The following is an 18171-nucleotide window of genomic DNA, read 5'->3' on the forward strand; positions in this document are numbered from 1 at the left end:
TTTAATATGTCAGGAAGTTTCAAATCGTGAAAATTAATTCTCCAAGGGATATATTATTTCTCTCTGCGAGATATGGACACCTCGCTAGGCTGTGTGGATTATTTTGCATGTAATGGACTGCAGGTAGCGAAAGGTTATATACAGCTTTTACAGAAACCAGAATGCAGCTACGGTGCGAAGGATACATAAGGGAAGCAGTTATTGAGAAAGGGGGGGGGGGGAGGGGAGACGTAATTATTGTCGCTTATCCCCAATGTTATTCACTCTGTGCATTTAGTTAGCAGTAAATGAAATGCAAGAGAAATCTGGAAGAGATTTCGGGGAAAAGAAAAGAAATGATATGTACGTATGGCATCTGGCCAGGAGTCCCATCTGGGATTGTCGGCCACCCAGTGTGAGGTTTTATCTGACGTCATTTCGGTGAGCTGCGCCTTGGTGGTGATGTAATCTCTCTCTCTATCTCTCTCTCTCCCCCCCCCCCCTCTCTCTCTCTCTCTCTCTCTCTCTCTCTCTCTCTCTCTCTCTCTCTCTCTCTCTCTCTCTCTCTCACACACACACACACACACACATACGAGCGGAAAAAATCCTAGAACTGGAGGGGAATCGAAACCTTAACCCAGCGATCGAGGATCAACGACGCTAACCTCAAGATTAAGAGCTGCTGACAGGAAGAAGAAATAAATAGTGAATGCTTTCACGACCAGATGTCATAGTTGCTCATGAGTCATCCGGGCTGTAAGAGCGTGATTGAAGAAACATATCGGTTCCAGAAGTTTCTCTCACAGCTGCGCTGCACGTCTTCGGAGGTGCTCTTGGCAACACCGAGTCTTGCCGACTGCATGTCTACGAAGGAGGAAATGGAGACGTCTAACAGTGATACGAATGAAGATGACCCCGCTTACAAGGTATCGTCGATGGAGGGTGATGACGAAACGGCAAGACTTACCGTGGCCAGGAGCACCTTTGAAGATGTCCAGCGCGGCTCTGGACAAAACTTCAGGAACCGAAAAATTTCTTCGACCACGGACATATGCCAACTAAGAAATACACTAATCAGTAAAAACATTATGAGCACTGCCTACCGCGAGCTGGGGCCTGCATAGTGACGATGTGTGCACGTGACGCGCTATGAAAAGTATGTAAGCGCAATGGAGACGGATGGGGATCACCCCGCGATTATATGGGCTGCAAATGGGGAAAACCACTGAGATATGCGACTTTGTCAAATGATACGTTATTATTACGCAAAGCCTGTGAACAAGTATCTCGCAAACGGCGAAGTTGGTCGAATGCTAACGTGTTACTATCGTGATCATCTACAGGACGAAGTAGGCAGACAGTGAAACTACCACCAGGTGCTAAGTGATTGGACGTCCTCGACGCTCCATAGTATGTGGGTTTCGGAGGCTTGGCTGCTCTGTAAAGTAGGATAGATGGTGATCTGCGGCATCTCTTCCGAAAGAACACAATGGTGGCGCACGCCGTTCATCGTACGTTGTTGAACATGAAGCTCCGCAGCAGATTGTCCCTGTGTGTTCACATGTTGACACAACGACCTCGTCAGTTACGATTACAGTGGGCCGGGGACCATCGGGAGTCGACCGTCGATCAATGTAAACGTGTCGGGTCTTCGGATGAATCACATTTTTGGTGCAGTAGGTCGATGATAGTCTCCGTAAACGCCGTCACCGAGGTGAACGGCGGCTCGAAACGAGCAGCGCGCCACGGACGCAGGCTGGTGGCAGCAGTATTATGCTATGGGAGACATTCTCTTGCACTTCCATGGGACCTGTGGAAGTAATAGGAGACATGCTGACAGCTGCGAGCCACCTGTATCGCTTCTCGCTTGATGTCTTCCCCTACTGCGATGTCATTTTCAGCAGTATAACTGTCCGTGTCTCGGAGCCAGAACCGTGATATAGTGGTTTGAGGACCTCTATAGTGAACTTACGTTGATGTCTCGGCGACCAAATTCACCTGATATAAATCCTATGCAACCCATCTCCGTGTACGTGAATCAGCGGTCCGTTATTTACACGAATTATGTGACCTGTACATAGACATATAATGCCACATACCTCCACTAGCCTACCAACAAACTGTCGGATCCGTGATACGCAGAATCAGTTATCCATTTCGCTCCAAAAACGAACAAACAAGCTATTAAGCAGCAAGTCATATTGTTTTGGCTCGTCAGTATAAATAATACGAAGTTTGTCGATGACATTGCAATTCAGTCAAACAGGGTAAAGGACTTGGGAGATCAGTTGGATGGAATGGGTTCTATCTTGAAAAAGAGGTTACAAGATAAACATCAGCAGAAATAAAACAAGGGTAGTAAAATGTAAGCAAATCAACTCATGTCATGCCCAAGGAATTTAGTTAGGAAACGAGAAAACGTAAGCAGTAAACGAGTTTTACTGTTTTTGGAGTAAGTTGACTGCCGATGGTCAAAGTGGAAAAGATATCAAAGGCACACTGGCTAGAGGAAGATGATAATTTCTGAAAGAGATAAATATCTTAATATCTAACACAAATGTATTAGAAACTATTTTTTGAGAGAATTTGAAATTGGCAACATTTTACGGAAGCTAAACGTGTGCGATAAACAGCACATGAAGAAGGGAATAAAAGCTTCTGAAATGGGAAGCTAGCGAAGAATGCTGATGGGTAGTTCGGGTAACTAATCAAGAGGTACCAAATCTAATTTGGGAGGAAAGAAATTTATGGCGTAATTTGACTAAGAGAAGAGATCGGTTGACGGGATACATCCCGAGACTTCAAGCAACCATGCCGCGCGGCATAGCTGTGCGGTCTGCGGCGCCTTGCCACGGTTAGCGCGGCTTCCCCCGTCGGAAGTTCGAGTCATCCCTCGGAGCACCAAACAAATTGAAGCAATCATGGTTCAAATGGCTCTGAGCACTATGGGACTTAACTTCTGAGGTCATCAGTCCCCTAGAACTTAGAACTACTTAAACCTAACTTACCTAAGGACATCACAAACATCCATGCTCGAGGCAGGATTCGAACCCGCGACCGTAGCGGTAGCGCGGTTCCAGACCGCAGCACCTCGAACCGCTCGGCCACCAAGTTGGTAATGGAGGGGAGTATGCAGTGGGAGACCAATGCCTGGGTGCAGCAAACAGTTTGAAATTGGTGTAGGTTGGATTAGTTACTCAGAGACGAAGAGGCTTGCACAGAACCGACTAACGTGGAGGGCTCTAGCTACAGATTGAAGACCAGAACAACAACAACAACAACAACAAATGTACAAAGTGTGGTGGAAACTACTTTGAAATAAAGGAGGAAATGTTGAAATTTAATTTCCCGTTGACCGAATGAATCATTAGAGATGGAGCGCTTGCTTAGTTGGACAATGGTGCGGAAGAAACCCTTCCTGATTTTTTCTTACGTAAATTAAGCAATCATCAGAAAACAGTCAGATGGCGGGTGAGTCACAACCACTGCCCCAAATAGCTCACAACTTGAGTTGTAAAACTACGTAGTATATCGAAAGTAAGTGTAGACTACGGTAGTATTACTAATAACCTCGGTCAGTTAAGCCCACACCCGCATCACATGTATCATCGGTGTGTAGCATACCTAATGGGCTTTACCTCATATCGATCGCTTTGTTTACGTCAGTGCATTACTAGACTCCCCTCGAAACCATAAGTGTTGAACCTCCTAAAAACGGATTGACGATATATTAAGGGCCATGTACAGTAATACAACAAACATTTTTTTTCTTCTTATTTAACCTCCTGTCTGTTACTTTAAAATAAACACAATTTATAGCGAAATCGAAACTGTCAGTGTTTAATTCAGTTGCCGGCCGGAGTGGCCGTGCGGGTCTAGGCTCTACAGTCTGGAACCGAGCGACCGCTACGATCGCAGGTTCGAATCCTGCCTCGGGCATGGATGTGTGTGATGCCCTTATGTTAGTTAGGTTTAATTAGTTCTAAGTTCTGGGCGACTGATGACCTCAGAAGTTAAGTCGCATAGTGCCCAGAGCAGTTTGAACCATTTTATTTAATTCAGTTTTTATTCGAAAATTATTGATTTGTAGTGCGAAACAGAGTGAATGGTCTCTGTTGGATACCTGTCATGTTAATTTTTTAAAACTGTTGTCATTTACGGCATACATTCCACTTCTAAATTTACTGTGGTGTTTCTGACTATCTGGGAGAAGACTGAGCAGTGGAACGTTCTGGGAGGAGACTGAGCAGTGGGACGTTTTACTTTTACACATAATCAAGAACGATCTGTCTCATTACTACACTTTAAAACACAGTTTATATGTAATTCATGTCACACAGTCTCATACGGAACCTACATCCGCTTTCTTTTATATACTGTATGTGATAAGATATTGTCATCTCCCTTCCCTTCTGTGTGAAAGGATGAATGAGCAATTGTATTTCTAGTTGCATGCATGATGGTGGCAGACAAGCCTGTCTGCTAGAGAACACTAGGACCAACGTCGGAACAGGTAGCTACGCTTTCTAAAAGCAAAGAGGTTTCTATTCTTAGTATGGTCCTGTCCGTCCCTTGTCATGTTGGTATAGGAAGCTGCCTCTCTGGTCACTTCCGTTTGTATCTGTTAAGCACCCTCGGTAGGGGCCCAGGCAGTCTGTCCGCAGCGAGCGTCTGAAGTGGTAAGATCTCCGGCTAAGCCGTCTCTGCTAAGGCCATAGGACAATGGATTTCTTAAGTTCAGCCTAACTGAAAATTTAGTCACCTTTATTTCAGGTATAGATCTAAAACATCTAATGTTATCTTAAATTGCAATACAGTGTAATTCGAGTCTGAAGTTCAGAATATCTTCCAGTCGTTGCTTTGTCACTACTTTGTGAGTAAAGTGGAACCACGTGTGGATGATCCGTAACTGTAAGATCATCAATCTTAAATGCGAATGTGCGTGAGATTATAACGTCTCGTCTTGACAATTTTTTTTCAATATAGTAACTTTTCTTTATGCTCAACCCACGTTGGGTGTACTTTGTGAGACCAGTACCACGTGCTTATACAATTGTTTGACCAATCAGGTTAATAGTAAGACGATAGGAACCAGTTCGAGGTTTTTCTTTTATAATTTGTGTTTCGATGTAATTTATTTTAATTATCAAAATTATTCTGGAGTTACACTCTTTGTGTAAACCAAGTTGACCACGTGAAGCATGTAGTGTAATCATCAAAGTAGCCCTCAGCTATTCTTTCCGGCAAGATTTCACAGAGAGTTAGTACGAATTTAGTATACCAGTGTGTGGTAATTTCGTGACGGACAGAATTGCGCTACGAACGTAACTTCTTTGGGTGGAAATTGAATCGGTTGGTTGCAGTTAATTTCCTCTTGCATATGTTTCAACGTTCTTCGTGTGTTATTTTATGAATGCAGTGTTGTATGCAGTCTCCCAATCTTGGCTCCATATTTGATGTGTTCCGTAAGATTAGAAACTCACTTTTTCACAATCCTAAATAACGTACCAGTTTAGTTATGAGTCAAGTTTAATATGCTGAAATTTTAACGGAACAATGATCAATGTTAAAATAAATGTCCAAATATAAACTGATTTATTTCTTTTTATTTAAATTGTCTTTATATATATACACTCCTGGAAATTGAAATAAGAACACCGTGAATTCATTGTCCCAGGAAGGGGAAACTTTATTGACACATTCCTGGGGTCAGATACATCACATGATCACACTGACAGAACCACAGGCACATAGACACAGGCAACAGAGCATGCACAATGTCGGCACTAGTACAGTGTATATCCACCTTTCGGAGCAATGCAGACTGCTATTCTCCCATGGAGACGATCGTAGAGATGCTGGATGTAGTCCTGTGGAACGGCTTGCCATGCCATTTCCACCAGGTGCCTCAGTTGGACCAGCGTTCGTGCTGGACGTGCAGACCGCGTGAGACGACGCTTCATCCAGTCCCAAACATGCTCAATGGGGGACAGATCCGGAGATCTTGCTGGCCAGGGTAGTTGACTTACACCTTCTAGAGCACGTTGGGTGGCACGGGATACATGCGGACGTGCATTGTCCTGTTGGAACAGCAAGTTCCTTTGCCGGTCTAGGAGTGGTAGAACGATGGGTTCGATGACGGTTTGGATGTACCGTTCACTATTCAGTGTCCTCTCGACGATCACAAGAGGTGTACGGCCAGTGTAGGAGATCGCTCCCCACATCATGATGCCGGGTGTTGGCCCTGTGTGCCTCGGTCGTATGCAGTCCTGATTGTGGCGCTCACCTGCACGGCGCCAAACACGCATACGACCATCATTGGCACCAAGGCAAAAGCGACTCTCATCGCTGAAGACGACACGTCTCCATTCGTCCCTCCATTCACGCCTGTCGCGACACTACTGGAGGCGGGCTGCACGATGTTGGGGCGTGAGCGGAAGACGGCCTAACGGTGTGCGGGACCGTAGCCCAGCTTCATGGAGACGGTTGCGAATGGTCCTCGCCGATACCCCAGGAGCAACAGTGTCCCTAATTTGCTGGGAAGTGGCGGTGCGGTCCCCTATGGCACTGCGTAGGATCCTACGGTCTTGGCGTGCATCCTTGCGTCGCTGCGGTCCGGTCCCAGGTCGACGGGCACGTGCACCTTCCTCCGACCACTGGCGACAACATCTATGTACTGTGGAGACCTCACGCCCCACGTGTTGAGCAATTCGGCGGTACGTCCACCCGGCCTCCCGCGTGCCCACTATACGCCCTCCCTCAAAGTCCGTCAACTGCACATACGGTCCACGTCCACGCTGTCGCGGCATGCTACCAGTGTTAAAGACTGCGATGGAGCTCCGTATGCCACGGCAAACTGGCTGACACTGACGGCGGCGGTGCACAAATGCTGCGCAGCTAGCGCCATTCGACGGCCAACAACGCGGTTCCTGGTGTGTCCGCTGTGCCGTGCGTATGATCATTGCTTGTACAGCCCTCTCGCAGTGTCTGGAGCAAGTATGGTGGGTCTGACACACCGGTGTCAATGTGTTCTTTTTTCCATTTCCAGGAGTGTATATCAACTGTTATCGTAAGATGACTACTAAAAGATTATAATTAATGTTAGTCTAGTTGGGAATTTGGTAAGCTAGACTGGATACCTGGTGAAACAGTTGCTCAGTAATGCAAGGTTAACTTCCCCAGATACCTCACAGCTTTTAACCCGCTTTTATTGTCTTGAATATCAGCACCGCTTTCAGAACAAATTAATGCATCAACATTACAAGAGGGATGATGATGTAAAAATAAAATAACAATTCAGGTTTATGACAGTGCAAGAAAATGCATTTTCTTCAAAAGAAGAGAAAATTGAAAGAAGACAGCAAAACAAAAATACGAGGGCTATTCGGAAAAAAAGGAATGATATGTCGCGAAATGGAAACCAGAGTGAAAATCAAAACTGTTTTATTTGTAACAGTTAGCTACAACTTCCAGCTACTTATATTCATAGTCGCCGATCCGACAGACGTTTGTTGTAGCGTTGTACCAACTTTTCAATAACCCCGTTATAGAAGGCAGCCGCCAGAGCTTTCCCCCAATTCTCTACGCTGGCCTACAGCTCGTCGTCTGTGCCAAAATGTTGTCTTCATAACAGCGGTTCATGTGAGCAGAGACAATTACGGGCTGTATTGTGGGTAATAAAACATTTCCAGTTGAAAACGATGAAGGAGCATCTTTATTGACCCTTCAGAATACAGCTGAGAATTGTTTTTAAGAAGAAAATGCACGAAAGTTATCTAATGTTGGCTGCACAGCTTCAGGCGGAATTTCTCACGAGTCCCTCGTATCTGGCGGAAGGCACTATTGTTCTAGGTATCTTTATGTGCTCCCTGTGTACTCAGAACTAAAAAGAACGACGTAATGCGATCGACGGCCATACTACAGACACTGCCCTACACATCTGTGCAAAACTACATCAGATTTCCACTGTGGTTTCCATTTTGCGACCGATCGTTTCTTGCTTTCCGAATAACCCTCGTATATCAATCATCGCTTCAATACTTCGTCAAGTTTACATACAACATGTTACTGTTATTTATAGCCGGCCGCAGTGGTCTCGCGGTTCTAGGCGCGCAGTCCGGAACCGTGCTACTGCTACGGTCGCAGGTTCGAATCCTGCCTCGGGCATGGATGTGTGTGATGTCCTTAGGTTAGTTAGGTTTAAGTAGTTCTAAGTTCTAGGGGACTAATGACCACAGCAGTTGAGTCCCATAGTGCTCAGAGCCATTTTTTTTTGTTATTTATAAACAACTTTCGTATTTATAAATAATTACAAACTTTTGCCTTTGATCATTGTAAAGGACATTATACTAAGTAAAAACTATAATAATTATAATGATTATAATGATCTTTATGCATATGCATGTAAACTGGGTTTGCATCAAAATTAATTGCTTTGGTTGCATAAGAGAGCAGACGTTACACACGCTTAACTAATTTTTAATACTTATAAAATGCAATTTATATTCTGTAAAGATATAAAGTACACATTGGGCCAACAGTGAATGATGTGCGGTTCTAATTATGCGTAAAACAAACAACCAAAAAAATAAAAAGTCGTCGGCTCCCAGTTCCTGTCTTAATTATGAATTTGTTTTTTTCCCGTACGATTGCTACCAGTAATCTCACCATTTACTACGTCATTTATATGCTGTAGTAAAACTACCGAAACTTCGCTTCAGTAGAGCGCAATTCTACTCACAACTATTGTGAAACACTGAAATAATTAAAGTTGTACTGAAAAGTCGTAGTAGTGACCATTGTACTTAAGAACGAACAGTGTTTATGTCACGCATATACAGAAAGTGGAAGCCTCGTGTTTTCCTGTGACGTTCGTATTAGCTTCATGTAACTGCAGCTGCTATCTAAACCATTTCCTCCTAAGTGAATAGAACTTAAGAGCGTGTGTAAACCGCCCTCGAGGAGCTGTGCGCGGCTTTCTTTACCTGCTAAAAACTGGTACCGCTTCTGTTCGTAAAACTGCGAACAACTTATTTGTTTTTCGCTGTGGCTTTTATTCGCCCTGAAAATGCGTACAGCGAAATAAATACCTTCTGACTTTAACATTGCTATCTTAGGCAAACAGTCGAAAACAGATGGAAGTTAACTTGGTGATGGCGGAAAATTTCCCTTTAGTTCAGGGAACTGTGTATCAAAATGGACGATTATTGATCTAGCATTCTGTTTAATAATCGAGGCCAAAACATTTATTTCAATCTGCATTTTCCTAGGGTCAGTAGAGCACGGCAACATGAAAGGTGACAGAACAAGAGGCGGTTGTTCGATATAGCGGCAGTGTGTTGCTAAAGATGCAAAACACACAAAGGTTATTAAATTTTTAAGACAATGTACATTGAGAGAAGACGTACAACTTTCCCCAGACATGCATATCTGACAAAACAGGCAGACGATATCTGGGTCAATTCCTTTCTACAAAATACAAGTTTTCTCTCTCTCATGCCTAATTGTACAGCTTCAAAGAAATTTTATGAAATATGACTCAAAAATTTTTTCGCGTAGGTCTGATGATGTGAATTTCATCATTATTCCAGTTAACACTTGTTTGAAACGCAAATCCAAACAATTTTTTTTCTGTACATGCAAGATTTAACTAGTATGTTGGATCTTGCAGCTATACTAACGTTATATATAATCATTTGTGAGTACGACAGCTACCACAGGTCATGGATATACGAAGTGGTCCCTACCTCTGCCCACACTATATCAAACTATTCACTTTGCCAAAGAGACTGAATTTGAAAAATGACACGCAAATGGTGGCACACAAAAATAAGTAGCTTTCAACCGAAGAAAGAAGAAATAGAAAAGTCCCTAGGATGAAGATCGGCATATGTCTAATCGAGAAAGACAGCGGTCATTTTTTTGACCGAAAGAGTTGGCACGCTGGGCTCATTGGACTCGCATTCGGGAGGAAGACGGTTCAAATCCGCGTCCGATCATCCTGATTTAGGTTTTCCTTGATTTCCCTAAATCGCTTCAGGCAAATGCCGGGATGGTTCCTTTGAAAAGACACGGCTGACTTCCTTCACCATCCTTCCCTCATCCGATGACCTCGCTGTTTGGTCCCCTTCCCCAAATCAACCACCTAGCCACCATTTTTTTTGTAATTAAACATGAAGTCTTAACAACATTAATTACGTTTTACGGCCGGTTTCGAATGTTAACCGTTTGCAGGTTCTTTTTCATGTTTGTCAAATAGAGGGCGTATAATAATTAATGGCGTAAACGCAAACAGCTGAAAGTACACGATACTAGAAGCAAAAGTGTCTCAGTAAATATTGAGTTGAAAATGCATACCTTAAGATCTACAAGCAATTTTTCATCTTCGATACTGTGAAGCAAATCTCTTCTACTGCAATCTCTTTGCTTTCCATATTTTCGGAAGTGATAATATGGATCAAAGAAGAAAAAATGTCCAGTAAACATGTGCTCTAAAATGCATTCTTTAAAAGTTATGAGCACTTGTTCATCTTCGGTACTTTGGAATGCAACTCTTCTAATGGACAACTGATCATAGCTCTAAAGGTATGCATTTTAGAGCACATGTTTAATGGACTTTTTTCCTTGTTTGGTCCATATTATCACTTCCCAAAATATGGAAAACAAAGTGCATGCAGTAGGAGAGATTCTCTTCACAGTATCGAAGACGAAAAATTGCTCGTAGGTCTTAAGGTACGCATTTTCGACCCTATGTTTAGTGAAGCTTTTTGCTTCTAGTATCGCGTACTTTCAACTGTATGCGTTTGCGCCGTTAATTATGATACACCTTGTATATACTGTCATTCCGCAGCTGCAAACTGTCGACGTCATACATTCATACAGCTGAATTGATACGTTAAAGATTTAACTAAAAGTGATATAGATCTGAAAATGACTTTTTACCTGCCGATACCAGTTATAAAAGTCATCACTATGATCATAACTATCTATAATCTTCAGCTACATCCGGCGTCTTCAATTTATTTTTATAAAGTCAAGGTGTGGTAGCAGAAACGGGGACACAGTGCCACTTTTTTAAATGCAGCTGTTACTATTTTAAAAACAAAAATTCATAGAAATATTGTCCAGATATAACCTGCGACTACTCTGGCGCTTCGAACTATAAACAATAAAACTGTTATTTCAATACAGAGATTGCTTAAAATTTGCAGGCATAGTTGTGACAACTTCTCATTCGAAATCTAAGCCACAAACAGTTTGTTATCACTTGATACGGGCGTAGTATACATTTGATAATTAGAGAACAGTATGAGGAATTTCGAAACAAATTTCAAATTTAGTGTGAGAGTATTGCCCCAAAGCCGGCCGGTGTGGCCGTGCGGTTCTAGACGCTTCAGTCTGGAACAGCGTGACCGCTACGGTCGCAGGTTCGAATCCTGCCTCGGGCATGGATGTGTGTGATGTCCATAGATTAGTTAGGTTTAAGTATTTCTAAGTTCTAGGGGACTGATGACCACAGATGATAAGTCCCATTGTGCTCAGAACCATTTATTACCCCAAAATAAGGACGCAAAAAGTTGCGCAAAAATATGTATTGCCTATTTTTCCACCAAATCCGCTCTTTAGAAACCATTCTAAAAATCCGAAAACCGAATGTTTTGCAGCCTCCGCTTCACTACGAGGGCAAGGTAAAAATTTCTCCGCTTGGCGCAGAGGAGATGATGCTGATGTTATAAATTACGTTCTTGGTGTGTTGGTACGTATTTAGGAATCATTCAAGTCAAGTATTAGTCAGCAGAATTGTTTTAAAATAGTCGTCCAAGTTTAGTTCCAGTGGATACTCCGGAGCAGATTACGGCCAAAAAATCAATCATTACTTTGAAGGATTTATCGAGAACAGAAATATAGTGCATCCCTAGAGTCATGGTGTAGAAATGAACCGTTGCTGTAGCTAACAGAAACGAAACGAAAGTTTGAAATTTGTCCTGCATTGGACAGTACTGCAAAAAGTTTCTGTACAATGCTGTTCAATGGTATGCGTGCGAAAATGATGCATCACAACGAGTCGTGTGACAACAGCATACCAGGTTACGTCAGTCTAAATGTGGGCGGTTCAGAGGAACGTTCATTATGCTCTGTGGCTTGGTAAATTCGAATCCGTAACCAATGTTCAACGTGAATGTTGTCGCGTGTACAACGAAGAGCCACCACATAGAAGTAACATTAATGGTTGGGATAAGCAGTTAAAGGATACCGACTGTTTGTTGGACAACCCCGTACTGGTAGGCCTCCAGTAAGTGACGACTCTGTAAGAGCTATGTGGGATAACTACATAAGGAGCCCCACAAAATCAGTGCGTGCGTGTGCTCGAGAATTAGAATTAGACCTAAAAAATACTACACCTGCACGCTATCGAATCGACTGATAGACCCAAACGATTCGAGGTTGTTACAGATATGCTTAACGACTGTGATGAACCATTTATGAAGAAGATTGTGTTTAGGAAATGATGCTACATTTAATGTCTGTCGTTCTATTCATCGCTATAACATCAGAATATGGGCTTCTTAAAATCCTGGTGTCTATACTGAGTACGGACGTAAGACCCCTAAGGTGAAATGATGCATGATAAAATTGTACGTCCATTTTTATTTGCGGAGCAGACTGTGACGTCAGACAACTATCTTGTCATGTTGTAATTGCTTAGAGTGCCACAGTTCCCAGAAGGTGTCATCTTTCAATAACACAGCGCTCCTACACACTACACCACCAATGTTCGCGAGTTCCTGGATACAAAATTTCCTCAGCGGACGATAGAAAGGAGTGGTTTGAAGTCATGGCCACCACGATCCCTGGACCTAACACCGTAAGACTTTTACTTTTGGGGTTATTTGCACCAACGTGTGTGAAGTGAACATATCAATGACATTAATCATTTGAAACAGAATCGCTGACGCTGTTCACTCTTTTACACCAGATGTCCTCGCACGTGAGTGAGAAGAACTAGAATATCGAAACTTCCAAGCAGATTAACACTGTGTGCCGGACCGAGATTCGAACTCGGGACCTTTGCCTTTTGTAGGCAAGTGCTCTACCGACTGAGCTATCCAAGCACAACTCACGACCCGCCCTGACAGCTTTAATTCAGCCAGTATCTCGTCTGCTACATTCCAAACTGCACAGAAGTTCTCCTGCGAAACTTGGACAAGGTGGGAGACGAGTTACTGGCGGAATTAAAGGTTTGATGACGGGCCGTGAGTCGTGCTTGGGCAGCTCAGTCGGTAGAGCACTTGTCCACGAAAGGTAAAGGTCCCGAGTTCGAGTCCAGGATCCGGCACACAGTGTTAATCTGCCAGGAAGTTCCGTATCAGCGCACACTCCACTGTAAAGTGAAAATTTCATTGTGGGCACTAGAATATCGTTTAGATGTGTGCAGGGCAACAAATGGAAGCCACATCGAACTGTGCTGAACAGCTATGCTTACTTCGAGTGTTTCTCTTTCATTTCGATCTTGTCTCATTCCTTTTCTGGAGCCGATTAACACTATGCTAAGTCTTCACAGTCACACAGTACACCAAAATTTGGCTTAGGCTTCTAGAGCATGGGTCCTCCATTAAAATGATTAAGAATTCAAACGTAGCCGCAGTTGTCTTTATGAGGATCCAAATGAGGTGGGGAGGGCGGGTTTTAAAAAAGCAATTTATGTTGGAGATATCAAGAAAGTGCACCAATCCGGTCTCAACAATTAAAGGTATTTTAAATAGCTGACGGTACAGGCATTTCAAACGATCTAGTTCGGCTTATTTTGCATGAGGAATTAACTATGATATAGCTTTGTGCAAGATGAATACCGCGTTAGTGGTATGTTGACCAAAAAACGAATTTATGAGCCATGTCTGGACTTTTTTTAACGAAATCCAACTGATTTAACACGTTTCACAACCCTTGGGCAAATTTTTAAGCTCATTCATGTTGTAACGCATAGTCTGCGCGTATGTGGCAGTTATAAAATGCAGTAAATGATGTACCCTCTGCGAGAGTGTCGATATTAAGTTTTCAATTTTGGAGTATTAATCCTCCATCTTTAGATAATTTAACGTGGATCAGTGCTAAATTTATTAAATGTTAGGAGCCGAAACCCGCATCTCTTCATTCATACAACTTCTTCCCTCCCCAGTCCAACCTCCATAAAAATCACAAGTTACGATCTTTGAAAACTTACACGATACCATGAGTTTTTTTTAACAAAACATTGTTCTGAAATTCAGGTTATTAAAACATACTTTAGAGCTCTGAGTTTGGTGTCAGTCATAAACGAAAGACACTCACCCAGAAAAAACCGAATTTATCTTCTGGAATTGAACCAAGGGTCACCAAGTTTGTAGCCAACGACGCCAAACACTAGGAAAGGAAGGAATATAATCTTAAATAGATTAGGTAACTAGGTAACAGCGTGCAAAAATGTCGTACGCATGTGTTCATCTGCGTTTGCAGATGACAATGTGGAGCTTCTATCAAGTCACTATTAAGATGGCCAAACACGTAACTGCATGCTTGACAGGCACCCATGCGCAAGAGTTTTACAGAAGGATGCCTGCGCGTGAGTGCGATAAATTTGCGCAAGTATCAGGACTGTATACGATGCTTTGTCGATTTTCTATTATGTAAGCTTGTGCAAGCATGCAAGTGTGTGCACCAAGAATAGGGAGGCTTGTTCAAGCACGCGTCAGTAGTAGATTAGTTTTCTTAGCTGTCATGTCGAGCGACCTGACACATATCAACATCGAATTCCTGGAAGATTTTATTCGTGGTTATGAAAATCAGCCTTTCCTGCGGAATATCAAATAGAAGGCGTGTTATGACAAAGTGAAAAGAGATGCTGCGAATAACCTTCATGTTACATATAAAGCAGTTTATTCGGTAGTAGAGACAGATGCAGTAATTGAGAAGATAAATTCACCGAGATCAAATAATCGCAGGGAAAGAATAAAACGTGGAAAGCAATTATAAATTACAGACTGCTGCATGCCAGGTGTACAAACCAATGCAGTGGTATTTTCATTTGTTTAGCTGTCTTTGTGAGCAAGAGGTACCTAGGTGGTCTGCAACTAATTTAGAACAATGGAAAGTAAGTGAGGTAGGTTTTGAAAAATTATTTGATTTCGTTACACCTCTACTGACAGCCTTGGGAAAGCCAGTCCTGACAAAACTCTACCATCTGGTGAGCAAGATGTACGAGACAGGCGAAATACCCTCAGACTTCAAGAAGAATATAATAATTCCAATCCCAAAGAATGCAGGTGTTGACAGATGTGAAAATTACCGAACTATCAGTTTAATAAGTCACAGCTGCACAATACTAACACGAATTCTTTACAGACGAATGGAAAAACTGGTAGAAGGCGACCTCGGGGAAGATCAGTTTGGATTCCGTAGAAATATGGGAACACGTGAGGCAAAACTGACCTTACGACTTATCTTACAATGAAGATTACGGAAAGGGAAACCTACGTTTATAGCATTTTTAGGCTTAGAGAAAGCTTTTGACAATGTTGACTACAATACTCTCTTTCAAATTCTAAAGGTGGCAGGGTAAAATATAGGGCGCGATAGGCTATTTATAATTTGTGCAGAAACCGGATGGCAGTTATAAGAGTCGAGGGGCATGAAAGGGAAGCAGTGGTTGGGAAGGAAGTGAGACAGGGTTGTACCTTCTCCCCGATGTTATTCTATCTGTATATTGAGCAAGCAGTAAAGGAAACAATAGAAAATTTCAGAGTAGGAATTAAAATCCATGGAGAACATATAAAAACTTTGAGGTTCGCCGATAACATTGTAATTCTGTCAGAGATAGCAAAGGACTTGGAAGAGCAGTTGAACGAATTGGGCAGTGCCCTGAAAGGAGGATATAAGATGAACATCAACAAAAGCAAAACGAAGATAATGGAATGCAGTCGAATTAAGTCGGGTGATGCTGAGGGAACTAGATTAGGAAATGAGACACTTAAAGTAGTAAAGGGGTTTTGCTATTTGAGGAGCAAAATAACTGATGATGGTCGAAGTAGAGAGGATATAAAATGTAGACTGGCAATGGGAAGGAAAGCGTTTCTGAGGAAGAGAAATTTGTTAACATCGAGTAAAGATTGAAGTGTCAGGAAGTCGTTTCTGAAAGAATTTGTATGGAGTGTAGCCATGTATGGAAGTGAAACATGGACAATAAATAGTTTGGACCAGAAGAGAATAGAAGAATGCTCAAGATTAGATGGTTAGATCACATAACTAATGAGGAGGTATTGAATAGAATTGGGGAGAAGAGAAGTTTGTGGCACAACTTGACTAGAAGAAGCGATCGGTTGGTAGGACATGTTCTGAGGGATCAAGGGATCACAAATTCAGCATTGGAGTGCAGTGTGGAGGGTAAAAATCGTAGAGGGAGACCAAGAAATGAATACACTAAGCATATTCAGAAGGATGTAGGTTGCAGTAGGTACTGGGAGATGAAGGAGCTTGCACAGGATAGATTAGGATGGAGAGCTGCATCAAACCAGTCTCAGGACTGAAGACCACAACAACAACAACATACAACACCTCTATCATAGTTGCCTTTATTTGTTTGTATAAAACTTTCATTCGTAGTTTCATTTTACTAATTCTGATTTTATTTTGTTAATGCACGATGTTTTGTCGCCCAGGAACTTGTCACTCATTTATAAAGCAGGTCATGAATTTTTCAACATATTTATGATCAAGTGGAATGTTTACAGAGACAAAGTTCCGTACTACTAACATACCGATTTACCTGGTGTTCGCAAGACCGGCCCTGGGGGAGGGCGTGGGGTCGGGTGGAGGGGGGACGGAGAGGGGGGGCGGCCAAATCCTACGCTTGAAAAGTTCCGAAAGGAGGAATTAACCAACCCAATGACAGTTTTTTATAAATGAAGAAGTGTGAGAAAAAGTTGGAAATACAAATCGTTCACAGAATCTAATTCCCTACTGGAAGCTGTCTACGGTATTGTGAAAACAGATGACAAAGGAAGCGCTGGACTTAGTTACTTTCGTTGCGCCTTGCGAAGTAGCAAAGACTGCTACAACCAATGTTGGCCACTATTTTTACTAGACGTCTACATAAACTTAAAATGTACTTACACCAGCTCGAGAGCCCCCCTACCCTCCCGTTATGCGAAAAACTTTGTAATAAAGAGATAAAGATAAATGTCAACATATGATGGCGTGAAAATTCCTTAAATAAACTATAGGAATACCGCTGAAAAAATAGTTTGAAATAGAGAAAGAATAGGTAAATTATGCACTACCCGTCACATAACATACTCTTTTTAACCCAGACTATGCTATTAAGAGATGTTTACACTCTGAAAGAAATACGGCAGTTTTCTCCACCAATCCCTGTCCTTGATTTGCTATTAATACCATTTACATTGCACTATTTCTTGCCACAATCAATTCAATTACTTTTTTCACCTAATTCTGTAACTTCTTTGAAGTATTCCCTCATTCCCTATTTTCTCAGTGTTGAAGCCAGAAGTAATAGCTATTAATATTAAAGTTATTACAGAAAACCTGTCAGACCTTATTTTGGACTGAAGCAATTAAAATGCATTGCACGAACTGTTTATCCAGTTCCGCCGTGTTTCATACTGTTTTCATTGCAATAACTTTATACACAATGTAATTGTTACTTTCCTCTGCAATAAATGAAAGTGCTTTCAAAATTTCTCGATATTCGACCGCAGCTGTTTTTCCTGTATGTACTGCGGACACACTGACTTGGCACTGGCGATTTTCACTCTCCTTTTTCAACACATACATACAAGTCACTCGCTGTCCTATGATCTTCCATTTTGTACAGTAGAAGCGGCGACGATACCGTCGACAGTGTAATACTCAGGTATGCTGTTTGTTACATGTCTTGCGCCGCACGCTGTTCGCTGGTCAGGAAACGACGAAAAGTGAAAAATGGTTCAAATGGCTCTAAGCACTAGGGGACTTTACATCTGAGGTTATCTGTCACCTAGACTTAGAACTACTTAAACCTAACTGACTAAAGGACATCACACACATCCATGCCCGAGGCGGGATTCGAACCTGCGACCGTAGCAGCAACGCGGTTTCGGACTGAAGCGCCTAGAACTGCTCTGCCACGGCGGCCGATCCGGCGAAAAGTGAACACGCATT

The 18171-nt window shown here is 42.4% G+C and overlaps 1 protein-coding gene and 1 non-coding gene across 8 annotated transcripts in view; both read right to left on the reverse strand.

Moving 5' to 3' along the window:
- The window catches only part of LOC126299039 (lysosomal acid phosphatase-like), a 612830-nt gene that overhangs the window by 130883 nt on the left and 463776 nt on the right, over positions 1-18171 (reverse strand). The gene's annotated exons all lie outside the window — the stretch shown is intronic.
- On the reverse strand, positions 13018-13092 carry Trnal-caa (transfer RNA leucine (anticodon CAA)). Its single transcript has one exon. It is a non-coding gene; the product is annotated as a tRNA-Leu (tRNA).

This window comes from Schistocerca gregaria, chromosome X (assembly GCF_023897955.1).
Source record: "Schistocerca gregaria isolate iqSchGreg1 chromosome X, iqSchGreg1.2, whole genome shotgun sequence".
In the NCBI taxonomy this organism is placed as follows: domain Eukaryota; kingdom Metazoa; phylum Arthropoda; class Insecta; order Orthoptera; family Acrididae; genus Schistocerca; species Schistocerca gregaria.